The sequence below is a fragment of the Simochromis diagramma genome, unplaced genomic scaffold (genome assembly GCF_900408965.1).
Source record: "Simochromis diagramma unplaced genomic scaffold, fSimDia1.1 OVJJ01000295.1, whole genome shotgun sequence".
Taxonomy (NCBI): Eukaryota; Metazoa; Chordata; class Actinopteri; order Cichliformes; family Cichlidae; genus Simochromis; species Simochromis diagramma.
The window spans coordinates 253,126-269,358 of NW_024386799.1; the positions used below are offsets into that span (position 1 = coordinate 253,126).

Sequence of the window (16,233 nt, forward strand, 5' to 3'; positions counted from 1 at the left end):
AAGTAATAGTAGTAAATACTAAAGTCATAGTGAATGTAAAACTCCTTGAAACCATGAATTCAGGAAAGTAATCACAGGATTCTCAAGAGTACAGAGAGGATTACTGTGAGGTCTGTTTGTTGCAAATATCTTTGACTCCACTCTCCTTTATTTTGGCACATGCCGTGTGTTAACATTGAGCACTTGTGGATATTTTCAATTTTGTGTGTAAAATTTTATATTAAGCCATTTACTTCAAGATTTTATGTCCATTACTATAAAATATAATATATTTTTAATTCTGATGATTCTCTTTGACACACAACGCGTTAGTGCCAACACTGGTAACGAGGGAATGAGAAGGTTCAAATTTCAATAATAACTGTAATCACAATATCTGTGGTTGTATGTTTATTGTACTTCACTCACCTCCTAGAGCCGAATCTGATATCTTCTGAATTAGCCCAACTACTCATAACCAACTTACATTTTTTTAGCTTATGTACTTGCTACATAAGACAAATTAGTGGCGAGCCAGCCAGGAGGTTGTGTCAAGTATAATATTGTTGTGTACATTCAGTCTCACTATCTCACCATATTACTATGAACATGGACTTGTTGGAGTCATTAGGTGTTAAAATACCAAACGCGGTATTGGTCAGTGGCGTCCCCGCATATGAGGTTGAGGAGGTTGAAGATTTTCTTCTCCAGTATGGTGCTATTGAACGCTCCGTGCCAATAAACTCACCCGGTTCCGAGTTTAATCATATGCTCGTCGTTGAGTTTAAAACGGGGTCTGCTTTTGATTTATTGGGTCCGATTCTGCCGTATACATTTAAGCCCTTAAATAATGAATATCATATAAGAAGCTTGTCTAAAATCTATGCGGCTACTGTCGGGTGCACAAAGACTAAGACTTATTTAGCAGTTAATTATTTGCAACATTGAAGTTTACTCTCCTTACAGGAATCCTTGGTGTGTTTCGTGTTTCCAGCAGTGTAAAACAGATTAATTAACAGATTAGAGTGAAGTATGACAACATTTAGACATTTTCTAAATCACCAAATTAAAATGCGGATATTCTTGTAGAGATGTGACTCTCAGTTTACGGTGTGTTTAGTAAGGTAGTTAGTTTAAAAAGCTGCCCATATAAAATGTACTCCTCCAACAGAGATTCTATATCACACGTAAAACATGTTGAATTACAAAAAAATAAGTCCCCTTCTTTCCCCCAGTCAAGTCTGTCCCGTATTCAGTAAGTGAAAATAAAATGAACAATAAAAGGTGAATCAAATGGACCATTACGGCAAGGCTGGGATGGTCAATTTGGTAAAGTAAATCCGTTGGGCATCTTTCTTTGCCTTTAGACAACAATTCTGATGCAAAAGAGCCAAACGGGACAGGCAAAAAAAAAGTAATAGTAATAAATCACACAGCAATAGTGCATTCATGTAGTTGTAAAAAGCATGATAAAATATTAAGCAATCCAAAGTATTCACAATATGTTACTCTCATTGAGTAACGTAACGGAATACAATTGTAATTTTGTAAGTTTTATAGCTTTTCCGAATGATAAAGACCTCCATCATGGCCAGTCACATTACACCAATTTAATTAGAAAAAAGAGGCAGATAGAAAGCCACTATAAAAACAAAACCTGCTCTGGAGAATAAAATACGAAAACGATTACAGCCTTAAGTAAAGAACGTGTGAATGCATGGGGGGGTCGATGCTTGCACAAACAGAGCTGCCTTTTCATGAAAAAAGAGCAATGTCTATACTTGGAAGAAAAAGACCAAACTAAAGCATCGATCCTGTTCCTCTAATATCGATCCAACACAATACTGACACTGATATCTACACTACTGATGCAGTGGATTATTCAGTCCTTTGAACACTGAGCCATAGTTTCTTAGTTTAGGGTCCTTTCAGACACTCTGTATCAGCTGTTGATGATTCCTGAAATCATCACACAGCAGAAGTTTTGCTGAAATATATTTAAACTATTAAAATAAATCTAAATAAACGGTGAAGTTGTGACACACGATCATTTAAGGAGGTCTCTCTGCTAAGAAACACAAAAGTGGCCTGATATCAGCTCGGCGCACTCTGACACACTCAGGCAAACGGGGAAGAAGACAAGAAAACTTGGACCTACGTTGTGAATAATTAATAACAAAATCTGTGAATAATCAATTGAACTTCACTGTGTTATATAAAAGTATAGGCTGAGCTCTCACCCGGTGCCTGATTTTTGTTCTCCATGACAGAAATTAAAAACTGAGTTTTCAGAACAGGAAATTTAAAAAGCCAGATATTTTCAGATTAAAATATGATGGAATCCCTTCATACAGTTACGTGTAACAATGTTACTCTATGTATCAGGGATGTCAAATTCATGTTACATCGTGGGCCACATACGGCCCACTTTGACCTTAAGGTGGGCGGACTAGTGAAACTCCACTTTATGCCAGTGTGCAGAAATGTAACTAAACATTTAATCCTTGAAATATCTTAATATGAGTGAATTAAGTACAATTTCAACAGTGTGCCTCTGCTACATGATGTGTAAAAGGCCCACACTGGCCTGTATTTATAATCTTTTTTTTTCTTTTTTTCCTATGGTAGAAATGACCTATTTAGCATTTTCTGTCATTTAATTGTTTATCCATCATGAACCTGTTTGGTGATGAAAATTCTGTAAATCTTAAGAAAATACAGTTAAAATTGCAAAATCTATGTACTTCATATTTTCCAAAGCCTTCCAGTGGGCCAGATTGGAGTTTTTGCTGAGCTGATTCTGGCCCTGGACTTTGTTTGACACCCCTGCCATATATAATATATTTATTAAGAGCTGACATTGCAGATCATCTCTACCTGGCAACTAGCGTGGTACAGCTATGTTTGGATAAAATCTCACTTAATGACTCAGCTGTACCAGCAGGTTTTTATAAATTTGTTTGTGATAAAAAAGACTGAGAACATCGACTGAAATTGATTTTACTTTGAGAGGCCATTTCATAAATGCAGTGCAGGTATGACTTTGGTGTAGCTCTTTATTTATTAGACACTTTAGACACACAGTTCAGCACCGGGTTATTCTGTAAGGATACATCATCACACATGAATGACACATCTATAGAAGGAGAGAACCAGGGTCTGGTGACCAGAGGTGGCTACACAGCAAATAGCAGTATAGTTGAATTGATTGCACCAGTACATGCAGACCTGTTTTTTCAAGAAAAACTGTGTTTATGTGTTGCCAGCGTTGTCGGTCCTGCACTGACTTTCCGTATCCGACAAAATGAGCACAACATGACGGCGGCAGAGGTAGCTGCTAAAGCCGGTAAGGCTCAAAAACACAGATTTGCATTTATCCACATACTGTACATCAGAGGTGTGGACTCGAGTCACATGACTTGGACTCGAGTCATTAATTTTATGACTTTAGACTTGACTTGAAAAAATGTTCTAAGACTTGTGACTTGACTTGGACTTTTACACCAATGACCTGGGACTTGAATTGGACTTGAACCGGTTTACTTGAAAAGACTTGATATTTTACCTCAAATATAAAATTTAACATGCATATTATATAGAGATTGAAAATGTGACGTCATTCACGGGTAGAACCGCAAAGGATTCTGGGAACTCGTGGCAAGCGGTACTAGCGCACGCAGGCTTTCAATTGAAATCAGTTACACAGCGATAAAAAGAAACACAAAAATGGCAAGAAGCTGTTGTATTATTAACTGCAATAGCCGGTGTTCCAGATCTACTGGCGTTTAGATCAACTGGCGTTGGTCGAACAGATGTGTGGCAGTCTTGCGTTTCAGTAGCTCCTACCGACAAACCAGCAAAAAAAAGCCAAATGTGTCATCTGTGACACTTGTGAGGTTATCTCAAACACACGCCGTCAGTCTTGATGCTGTTGAACAACAAAATGTTTAAAAATGTGGCGAGTTTACCTGGTGATATCCTCATGCGCGACGCGATCGCGAAAACAGCAAACAAGTAACACCACGCCGATGTTGTTCACAGGACAGCAAGAGTAAACGATCGGGAGACTCTTGTCGTCGTTATCGTTCCCCTCGCACGGTTTATTTCTCCGGTTTCAGCGTTTTTGCTTCACAACTACAGCGAGCAGTTTACTTTGTGCACTAACATGGAGTCGAGTCAACCAGCGCCACCTCTGGCCAAGTGCCACAGCCTACAGCCAGATCAACCTGTGACACACATCTGCACCACGTTTGAATTCGTGTCATGCACATTTGTACCTTTCAATTGTGTCTGTTTGTGCGTCATGCAAATAAACCTGTGAATGAATGAAATGATATCATGTATTATCAGCCTACATTGTACAAAATGCCAAATGACATACACATAAGAATCACCATCCTGATATCAATACTTTTGCCCATACGAAAAATGTCGTGAACACACTAATATTCACCAGTGTTGTAACATCACATGTCGTTAGCGTAGTCTGCCTGTGTCTTCCCTCTGCAAACAAACATGTTAGAGTTGGTTGTGATATACAGTCTGTATAAGTGTGGTCAATCTAATAAACATTTATAAGGAGATGGCAGTTACTGTGAATGTACAGCAGGCAGTGATTAGTAATAAACAGTCAGACAATGACCTGACAATCTCATTCAATCTTGCAGACTGAATGCACCTTCTGTGGAAAGTGGTACCACACGGTGTGTGGACTTCCCCTGTGCAGAAGGCGACTACAAATGTTGTGGGTGCTAAATAAACAGGAACAATGATCCCGTTGTCTTTGCTTACTGATTGTTTTGTGTTGACATCCACATGCTGCCATTGCATCTTTCAACATGTTTTGTGGGTAGATTGTGGCTATATATAAATAAAACTGCTAACTTGGCGGTAAACATAACATGTTAGCGCTCCCTGGTCCTTTTTGGAGACAGATCCTGAGACAGCAGGCAGCTTTGGAGAACTCGTGTCAGCTGTGGTAATTAAGGAATACTTTGATTTAATATTGATTTCATGACAACTATCCTCAGGCACATATTCCTGGATATATATAATGACATAAGTAAACTCCCATTTTAGAATCATTGCCTTCTTTGATCTGACTTATTGCCTCAGACTTTGGCCCTGTGTCCCCAAAAGTATAGAAAATCCATGACACTGAGTAAGAGGCCTTTATCATGTTATAAGTGAGAGAGTTTGGTGTAACAGTGGTTGAACATGCCAAATCAATCCACAACATACTGCCATTCCCCAGCTGTAACCTGCATATGCATCAAACCAAAACCCAGTACCATAGCCACATGATAGACATACAGATGAGGTTAAAAGGGTTGTCTCATGTTGCCAGATAGCTTCATCCCAAAAAAGATCAGCATTCTTCAAAAACAAAAGTTTGTGAATATTTGCTTTTTTGCCAGGCCTAAACCAACCTGTTAAACTTATCAAATTATTGTCATAGATACGAACCTATTGATTGAAACAGAATAATCCATTGAAGCCTCCATCATCATCCACAATCACTGTTACTGTTCAGATTATTTTATCTCTGTTTTCCTCTAGAATGTTTGAAAATCAGCATTTGATCAACAGACTTTTTAAAAGTTTATTTTGATCCTATTGTTTACATGTGTAATTGCATTTGTATTGAAATTATGACAGGAAAACCCTCAATCAAATTGTATCTTTGATATCTAATAATAATATTAACAATAATGTTACATATGTAACATGTACACAATAATATTGTGCAAACAAACAAGAAAAATAGCAAAAAATGTCAATTTTTTTTAATACCCTGTATATAAAGACCACATATGACCACAACTCCAAATGTGCAATTGCCACTGCATCTAAACATGACATATTACAAACAGGTAGAAACATATAATATACAATATGTTGTGAAGCTGGTACTGGTGCAGTTAACTTTGCTTTAGGCTCCCATACACAGTAGGTGTTACTTACTTTAGGTGCAGTGCAGTATTACTTTACCTTGTAATATGTTATAATAAGCAAGTCACTTCTACATTTATGAGGATGTAGACAATAATGTTGGCTGATATGTAAAACTATGAGATGTCGAGTGCAGGGAAGATATTATTGATGGATCAGATTCATGAATGTGTTAGGTACTTAAGCCACAATTAGAGAGTGAAACAGAGACTGACACTGGTTGAAATGTATAGTAAATATTTTATTTTGAACTTTTATGCTGAACTACAAGCTGTGAACTGTGCGATCTCTGCCACCTGTGGTGCCTGGTTTACTGTGTGTAAAACTGCGCAGGTTCCCATGTGTCATCCCACACTTTGCCACTGTCAGGAGAAAAACACAACAAACAACAACGACAACCACACACACAAAATAGGAGAATTTAGGTTGTGACATATGACAATTTTTTAGGATGAAATATCTTCTATATTCATGTCATGCTTTATACACCTTCATTGTAATATAAATGAATCAAATCAAGTCAGAGAGTATTAATATATGTAGTAGATGTCAAGCAGGACCACAGCAGCAGCCACGATCCTTCAGAACCTGCTGGATGAGAGAGCACAGAAACTCCAGGGAAGAAGTTTAGTTAGTAACATGCATGAACTGCATTACTGAGACATGTATGTTTACAGATGGTGAGGGAGAGGGGGAGAGTTTTCAGTAAAAGGAGACGTGACTGCATCTTCAACCAATACTGAGCCTGCATAACCCTGAAAGAGACAGAGAGAGAGGGGGGGGGACACTAACCCCCAGCAGTCTGGTCCTATTACAGCATAACTAAGGGCTGAGCTGAACCAGCCCCAACTATAAGCTCTGTAAAGAAGTGAAGTCTTATGCCTACTCTTAAAAGTGTTGACCATGTCCACCTCCAAAACTCATAATGGACTTTGGAGGTGGACAGCTATCAAGCTCCTCACAGAAGAGCAGCTCGACAGCTAAAAGCTCCCAATTTACTTTAGTCCAAATACATGAATTCAAATTGAGTTGATAACTATTTATCAACAGTATGAATGTCTGTTCCCGTCCAACAAAGTTGTTACTACATACCATGTTGAGCAGGGCTTCCACTTGACTTTAACTTCTTTTTCCTGAAAAACATGATATAAACAAACAATTAATTAAGAAAGACATGCAAGTTGCATACAAAAAGGAGCTTATAAACATTTGTGTACTATTGAATGGCTCAATATATTATACAACTAGTTTACAAAAACACAAGAACCACTACAATGCTTGTACTGCCAGCATCGAGTGCATGTCAGCAAAGCAACACTGCTGACATTGTGGCTCACAAGCAAAACTAACTGAAGCAGATGTTACTGAATGGGAAGGAGCACCTCCACATCAATCACTCCTTCTGAGCATGATGTCAGGAGGACTTTAAAGAACGTAAACATCAGGAAGGCAGCACGACCAGGTCGTATCAGGTGGTCTGTTCTTATTTAATGTCCTATTTGGAGCGAAATCCTGACTCAGTGGCTGAATTAGTGAAGATTCATCAAATACAAAAGCTTATGGATATTCAGTCAGGCACAGTTCAAATCCAGGAAGTCCAAAGACGCAAACAAAGCTGCACAACAGCAGGCTAAATTACTTACATTTACAACTCTCCTGTCTACTATCTCTTCATATTTGAAAATCTTCTGTGTACGGTGTTTTCGGCATTCTGAGAAATAACAAATGAAATATTTACATGAGGTCTGTAAAACTGGAAAAAATGCAAAAATTAAGAAACAGAAATCTTAACAAACTTAACGAACCTGTCATGTGTTTTGTACATTTACAATACCATAACATCTAACCTTTCCTTGTCCTTTTTTTGTTTGGGACATCCGAGGTGTACACCGTAGAAATTGAGGGAGATGCAGGATGTGGAGATGGAGAGGAGGATGCAGGAGGAAGCAGAGATGAAGAGGAGGATGCAGGAGGAAGCAGAGATGGAGAGGAGGATGCAGGAGGAAGCAGAGATGAAGAGGAGGATGCAGGAGGAAGCAGAGATGGAGAGGAGGATGCAGGAGGAAGCAGAGATGGAGAGGAGGATGCAGGAGGAAGCAGAGATGGAGAGGAGGATGCAGGAGGATTAATAAATTAATAAATTAATGAGTGTGACTATAAATCCAGATAGATAATGACTTTTTCCTCTGATGACACTACTTTCCTGACTTTGTAGTGAATAACATTTGACACTTCAAGCTAGTACTGTGACTTAGGAGTTTTGTACAACGGTGATGCTAACGACCTCAGGGAGGTAATCAGGTGACCTCTTAAGAAGTATATAAGTTATTTAAGAATCTTGGTGTTCATATTGGTAACATTATATAACATTTGTTATACTAGAAAGTCTCGAAGAGAATTATCAGGTCTGGTTTTCGTGAAGATTTGTACAATTACATTTGTATAAACATGAGTGTGAAAGACCATAATATACACACACACACACACAAAATTGTTCAGGTGGGTAACACCAGAGGTTCAGTATGGCTAGCTTTGGTGATGTGACCGACACATGGGGAGGTAATAAGGCAGATATAACACTATTTTCATGTTAGCAACAGGACATGTAGGGCAGCTGTCACCTCACAGCAAGAAGGTTACTGGTCTGAACCTTGGCTGAATAATAGAATAGAACAGAATAGAGTAGAGTAGAATAGAATAGCTGGTGACTGTTAACTATCCTCATCCTCACCATCTTGTTTGTCTCCATGTACCCCGTGATGATCTGCCTTCTTATCTAGGGTGTACCATGAGTATCACCCAAAGACAGCTAGGATAGGCTACCTGATAAGGACACCTGGTTACAGATAATGGACAAAGCATATCTTACTTCTCAGAAGGTGTTCATAAAGCTTCCTCATCTTCATGAGGATGTCACGTGCAGCACCTTCCGCTGGTTCGATCTGAGTGATCACGTCCCCTACTATACGGCCCTTACGGTCAAACTGTCCAAGAAACAGAATTGGCTGGTAGCCCAGGGCGTGTAGCTTTGAAACCTGCAAGAACAACAAAGAAAAACATGCAGCCAGTCTTTCATGTAAGCAAACGGATGTATAACAAACCTTTAAGTTTCACATCTTTGTTGTTTTATTGTTGTCGATAGTTAAAAAGTATTTATGGTGACCAAACCTGTAAATGTATGATCAAATCCATCTTGAAATGTTTTGTCTCTCAGTTAATAGCCGATTAAATTAAAAATCAGAAGTAGCTTAAATAAAAATAGTTTTTAACAAGTTTTTTCTAGTTGGATGTCTTTAGTGTGATGATGTTATTCTGATGTGAATAACTTTTTTATTTATGCTCTTTATAAATTAATATTTTATGTGTATATACATGTCTTGTTAGTTTCTTACTTCATGATATACAAGAAAACATTGACAACTGTGATTAATAAAGAAGTGTCTACCAGACCAACCACTTATTAGATCAGAACTTTTAAACTTACTGACAACTGGGCTGAATTAACCACCCTGCTCGCATTTCTGTTGTTTTTAACAGAGGCAGCCCAGTTACTGTTTTTAAACTGTTCTTGTTTTTTTTCAATCCCTCCTTTAGGTTCAGGCTGCCCAGGCATCCACTGCATGTCTTCCTGTTGCAGGTGTTTGGGGCCTGACAGGAAGGGCATGGTTTGGTTTTTGGCTTTGTCATTTCTGCAAATGAAAATGGAACATGTAGGGATTATTTCAGGTCTGTTTTGGTGAAACGATTACAAAAATAATTTATGACCAAAGAAATAACTTATATTACGAGGCAGTATTACACCATATTTAGAAAAAAAATCAATTACGAGATTAAAGTCGTTAATATTGAGTTAATTACGTGAATAGGGTTAAAAAAACCCTGAATTGATTACAGAAAAGATACATTGCTAAAATAGAGCAGTACTAACATTAGCTGGGTGGCCAAGCAAGTGTCTCACACATGAGAATACATCACAAAAAAAATGAAATAAACTTTTGCAGAAGTAGTTCTCTTGGTACACAGACTGCTCTGTGAAAACATTTCAAGTTTAATATCAGTTTAATATCACTGAAATTAATATTTCAGTGAACATGCAAATTACCCACAGTTTATCACAACTTAGCTAGGATCTGCCTCGTGTCCAGTCGAAAACTTCGCTGCAGGACCGTGAGTTGAAAGATACATTTACTACGACTCCCAAGATGCATTGCAGTAAAAACCATCCAATCGCCTTGCTTAAGATCTGTTGACGTGTCGCTAAAGGCGCGCTGTAGATAAATATTGCAATTTGTAAAAAATAAAATACTAAAATTTGCAATTTTTAATTACATAATTAAACACTGGGCCAGTTTAATTTCGTATTATCGCTGGTTATCATTTTAGAGTAAATAAAGGAATAACGGGTAGCACCAAGCTGTTGTTATCTTCATTTCCATAGCGACGGCGGTTGAGGATTATGGGTAGTGTGCAGTTACGGGATTAGTGCGTCTGCGTAAATTGGTCTGATTGGCTGGAGCCGAGCGCATCCAAAACTAACAGGAGTGGTGAATGAATCTATAAATGTGTTTTACGTGTGAAATGAAAATAATAAACCTAACAAAGGATTATGTACGTTAAATCTGCGCACTTTCAGATCGTGAATCAGTTTGGAAAACACTGTGTGATGGCCACAACATGAAGCGATTTTATTGTTGAATTATCAGTGATACTTTCACGTGTTTTTGTTGAGAAATGTTAACGATGTCATTAAAAGAAAGCATTAAATTAGGGAGAAAAACCCGTTCGCGGAGAGGGTCCCCGGTTCTCCAGTTAGATTGTGCTTCACGGCGTCATGTTTCGCCGTGACGGGGTTATTATTGGAGTAAATGGATGGCTGGAGCCTCTGCTCGAAGCGTCTCTGATCGCCGCGAGCGGGTTCATATTGGAATGAATTGACAACCCACAGCTTCACATAAAAACGTGGAAGGGTACCTTAGGCGTCAGCATGAGAAGTTAAGGGACGTGACAAATCGTCATTATTTTACGCGTCGGGAGTGAGAACGGGCCGCCGTCATGTTGTGCTCATTTTGTCGGATACGGAAAGTCAGTGCAGGACCGACAACGCTGGCAACACATAAACACAGTTTTTCTTGAAAAAACAGGTCTGCATGTACTGGTGCAATCAATTCAACAATACTGCTATTTGCTGTGTAGCCACCTCTGGTCACCAGACCCTGGTTCTCTCCTTCTATAGATGTGTCATTCATGTGTGATGATGTATCCTTACAGAATAACCCGGTGCTGAACTGTGTGTCTAAAGTGTCTAATAAATAAAGAGCTACACCAAAGTCATACCTGCACTGCATTTATGAAATGGCCTCTCAAAGTAAAATCAATTTCAGTCGATGTTCTCAGTCTTTTTTATCACAAACAAATTTATAAAAACCTGCTGGTACAGCTGAGTCATTAAGTGAGATTTTATCCAAACATAGCTGTACCACGCTAGTTGCCAGGTAGAGATGATCTGCAATGTCAGCTCTTAATAAATATATTATATATGGCAGGGGTGTCAAACAAAGTCCAGGGCCAGAATCAGCTCAGCAAAAACTCCAATCTGGCCCACTGGAAGGCTTTGGAAAATATGAAGTACATAGATTTTGCAATTTTAACTGTATTTTCTTAAGATTTACAGAATTTTCATCACCAAACAGGTTCATGATGGATAAACAATTAAATGACAGAAAATGCTAAATAGGTCATTTCTACCATAGGAAAAAAAGAAAAAAAAAGATTATAAATACAGGCCAGTGTGGGCCTTTTACACATCATGTAGCAGAGGCACACTGTTGAAATTGTACTTAACTAGCTCGCAGTCTCGTTCTGTCACTAAATGAAAATATTTGGAGTGTTATGAAATGAAAAAGACCCCAGACTGCAAAGAAGCTGAAGTCCTACATCAAACAAGAACTGGGAAACACTGTGCTCTCAAATTACACCAACTGTTCCCATCAGGCCTCCCAAATATTAACAGTGTCCCTAAACAAAAAAAGATGTGATCTAAAATAATGATGAAAATGCCCCTGCCACTCTCTCTCTCTACAAACACAAAACGTATCTAATTTTCAACATTTGATATGCTGTTTTTTAAATACAGCATTTAAATAACTTCCAAATCATTGCATTCATGTTGCAGCTTTTTTGGAAACTGGATTGTACAAAATTAGATGAGATATATTCCATAAGTTACCTTGAATAATGTTAGAGTCCATTGTCTGTCCATTTTATCCACAGGTCAGATATCACAGTTAACACCACGGATGGTTGAAGCAGCCAGTCAAGGAAAATCATCTCTCATGCAGAGAACACAGAACACAAAGGAACTCATTATCAGCAAAGAAGAGCACAAAATGCTCAAATTTCCCCTGTATATATTCAATTCTGTTATAAATAACTATGAGAACTCAATTACTGAGGGTCAGAAGTCTGTGTGAAATTTCCGTGCGTGGTAATCAAGGCCTTAGCTGCCCTCCATGTTTCCATTCTCTACTGTAGGCAAAGATGACCTTCTCCTAGCGCCATATATTTAATGTACAGATATGAGAGTGGTATCATTATATTATCTACCTCTAAGCAAGGAGTTCCTTCAGTGATTCTTATCTAATGTTTTTACATCGTGTCCTGTATCTCCTGATGTGTTTTGTTGTGTTAAATCAGTCCATCTGTAAACACATGATGTAATCTGACACGTCTGCTCCCGTCTCTCTGCAGTATATTCACTCAGCAGGCATCATCCATCGAGTAAGTGCTGTTTCATTTTATAGTAACTTTTGTCAGACAATTGTTGAACAGGAGGACATGAAGTGTCCTGGGGTTTTGATCCAAACAGGCCAACAAGATACATCCTCTGCACATTACATGACAGATGCGCAGTGGTTTCCTGAGAAGGATTAAGAGACCGATGACTGAAAAAGGCTCACTTCCAAACCAGCTGGAACAGTGAGAAAATCTGGACTTTATCAAATATTCTGTCCAGGTTGTTTTGTTTTTTTACCACAAGTGCAAGTGAATTATGTTTTGACCTGCATGTCCTGTTGTTTCACTGGGATTTCTGTTGTTCGGCCTTGTGCACGCTCTCAATCAGCTTCTGAATATGCAGGAAATAACACTTCCCATGGTATTGTGCACGCAGAATATGTTCATTGCAATCAAAAAGTTTCCTGCTTTTCTGAATGCATGGTATAAATAGCAGCAAGAACAATTCAAGGATTATAAATTGCAAAACAGGGCCTATGAGAGGATGCAAAAGCTTTCAAAGAAGGAAATGCTGCTATAGGTAAGCAAACTTCCTGACCTGTTTACAGTTTCCGTGACGCTAAACGTTCAGTTTTATGTTGCAGAGCGTTCGAAAAGACCAGACACTAGAATTATGAGAAGCTTCCCATTTTTACCAAGAAGACCCTGGAAGAATCTGACAGTTGCTTCAGGATCCTTCACGTAGTATAGCATCTGTCGATTTCACCACAGATAATGAGCTACTAACTGCATTCACAGAATGCCTAATTATAACGCTGTGCCAGGCAGTTGTTCTAATTGGATTTACAAGAATTTGTGTACACACCATCCACTGATACACATACAATAGTAATGCTAATCTGCTCCATTTCTGGCTGGGTCCATGTTTACATCACAAAAAAACCTATTCAGCAGTTGTCTCCTTTTGTAATGAAATTGAAGGAGTAACATCTGTGTAGATGTTCATCTACAATGAGAATCAGCTGTGGCTGGGTCTTTGTGTTTGATGGAAAGCCTCCTGGAGAAAAGAAGGCTGTTGTAAGACACAAACCTGCATGTATAGTTTTTGACTTAACATGATACTAAACATTTCCTGGCATGTTTAAGAACACTTTAGGTCAGAGAGACTAGTCTACAGTAAATATTTTCAACGTGTAGGTAAATTTGATCACTGCCAAATAACTTCTTCACATCCTGCAAAACGCTATTCGGATCAGCAGTTTGGACACTAGTGGACGTCATAAATGCTGATACTGGTAAATCGCTAAATACCAGTCCAGCCAAGCTCAAACAGATACATCTGTCAGGTTCCATTTCCTATACTGTGACTGGACAAGGTGAATGCCAATATTTTCAAATCTCTTACAAAGCTGATAATGTTTTATTAGCTTTACTGGAGCTGCAGCAATAAAAAGGAAATAGTAGAAAAACGTATTTTCCAGCAGCAGTTTAAATAATTGAAGAAGAGCACCTTTCATGCACAAACAGGGACAGGGCCTCGTGTGGATTATAATGTTTATGAAGCAGCTCGTAAAACCACTTTAACAACTTTTATACTGTTGCAACCTCCATAAAAACATCTAAAAGCACAATAAAATATATATATATGCATATACTATTCCACACTCACATTAGCAGTTACAGTATTTGGCTCATAGGAAGCTATAATGATCCATAATGGGAAGCTATCCATCTGTATTCTTCAGCTGTTTTCTCATATTCACAGCCCTGTTGCCTCCAGTGGGATTGCAACGAACACGAAGCAGCATCTCCCAGCTGGTCCCTCTTTCATCATAGGTTGCTGAATCACCCACATCCACTGTAACAAATGTCCTATTACTTGAGTTAAGAATGGTTTTTCAATTTAATTGGTGTCGCTTTTCTTCACATTTTCCAAAGCTGTTAAGGGGGCCGGGTTGGAGTTTTTGCCGTGCTAATTCGAGCACCTGGGCCTTATGTTTGACATCCCTGCACTAGACACTATATTGTGCATCTGAATTGTGTTTTCACCATTGTCTGCATGGGCAGGTTTTGATAAAGTTACAAATGTTCATGAAAGAAAAAAATGTCCCAAACAATGGGATAGAAATTATTTTGTGAAGATGCAATCTACTCATTAACACATACAAAGGTGATCCAGGGTAATTCCAAGGGGACACATGGGCGTGCCCCACGTCATCTTCAATAACAAACACACACAAAATGCTTTTATTTTGGAAAGGAAAATTATTGAACTTCTTTTTTCTTTAATAAAATAAAAATGGTTAATGATCATGAAGGGCATCTTGGGCTTCCCTAACAAATCCTGATCAATTATCAGGAGGTCACACTTCAAACTCAACTTAGCTGCTCCTAACCCAAAGCCCCCACATTAACTATGATTCTAAGAAAACAAAAGAGAGAAAAAGAGAGTCAAAATCACGGTATAAGAAAAAAAAAAGCAGCTCTTTGCTGCGGGAGAAAAAGCTGTGAAAACAGCAAAGCACATCCTGAACGATTATCATTGGATTAACAGGATTTGATCTGATGCTTTGGCATAGATCTGATCTTCACATGGTCGGATCAACTGCAAGAAATTGCTGTGAACTGGAAAACATCAAAATAACAAATTCCAAATCACTGCGATAAGAAAATCTTTGATATATGAAAACCGATGTTGCAGCTCTGAAATATGGCCAAACTGGTGGCAAGTGGCATCTTGGCAGCTGCACGCTTGACTTTTCTCAGTTCATGGGCAGTTATTTTGCGCCTTGGTTTTTCCACACGCTTCTTGCGACCCTGTTGACTATTTTGAATGAAACGCTTGATTGTTCGATGATCACGCTTCAGAAGCTTTGCAATTTTGAGACTCCTACCCTATCCTGTACTTGGCTACATTAAGTTCTGTTAAGATTGCGAATCCAAGAAGGCAGGGCACTTTCCTAACACCGTGTACCAAGCACAAACCTCCTGCACAACAAAAACACATTTGTTCTGTCTCAGGTTTGCTCATGTTGGATGTTCAAGTGACCATATCAAGTGTTCCCAGCGTATTTCATTGCTTTAGTTGAGAGTTCTTTAGCTTGGAAAAAACTTCATGATTCAAAGTAGCAACAACCTTTTTAAGCTGCAGAATAATTAACTGAACCAAGTATGTAATTTTATCAAAAATAATGTTTTCATTCATAAATAACAGCCAAGGAATGGTCACTAACTAAATTTAGTTTTAGCTGTTGCAAGTGCTAAGTCCTATGCACAGCTCACATGCTATCTTACTGGATGTTTTAGGGTACAGAGTTCATACAGGACACATCCCAGAGACCAGATATCCCTGCAGGAAGGAAACACACACACACACACACACACGGACCAAGGTTAGAAGGAAAGATTTCAAAAGCAATCGGACATCATCTTAACCACATCAACTTTCTAGTGAGACACAGACTTTATTACAAACCACTCTCACCTCAGTGTTATCTTGCACCCTGCTGTTATGTGCTGGATTGTCTCTGGGGCATCTTTACACAGCCTGCACCTGGGGTCTTGCCTGGT

The 16,233-nt window shown here is 38.6% G+C and overlaps 1 long non-coding RNA gene across 1 annotated transcript; it reads right to left on the reverse strand.

Moving 5' to 3' along the window:
• Positions 1-4,921: 4,921 nt before the first annotated feature.
• Positions 4,922-7,921, reverse strand: LOC120729358. The gene is made up of 3 exons (XR_005694914.1): positions 7,779-7,921; positions 7,575-7,642; positions 4,922-7,064 (listed from the first exon to the last, which is right to left on the reverse strand). It is a non-coding gene; the product is annotated as an uncharacterized LOC120729358 (long non-coding RNA).
• Between the last annotated feature and the right edge of the window lie 8,312 nt (positions 7,922-16,233).